A 315-nucleotide genomic window follows, 5' to 3' on the forward strand; every position below is an offset into this window, starting at 1 on the left:
TCCGCCATTAGTTTCATACGCCCAAATCACAAATTCCATAAAAAATGGAACCTGGATCGCAAACATTCGTATGTTAGACCGACGTTCATTAGACTAGTCGGAAATCCGTTCGGGGTTTCTTCGCGCTTTTGAAAATTCATTCCTCCGCTCCTACTTGAGATTAAGGAATGAAACCGCCATCATTTATTGAGAATTTAATTCTCTATCGATCGGCATCGGTTTCATTCCTTCATCTTCATTAGGGGGGGAGAAATGAATTTTCTAATCGGGAAAGCCCCTCCGGGCTCACTCGACGTCGGAAAGCCGTTCGGGGTT

The sequence above is a fragment of the Diachasma alloeum genome, unplaced genomic scaffold (genome assembly GCF_001412515.2).
Source record: "Diachasma alloeum isolate Michigan unplaced genomic scaffold, Dall2.0 Dall_scaffold_01439, whole genome shotgun sequence".
Taxonomy (NCBI): Eukaryota; Metazoa; Arthropoda; class Insecta; order Hymenoptera; family Braconidae; genus Diachasma; species Diachasma alloeum.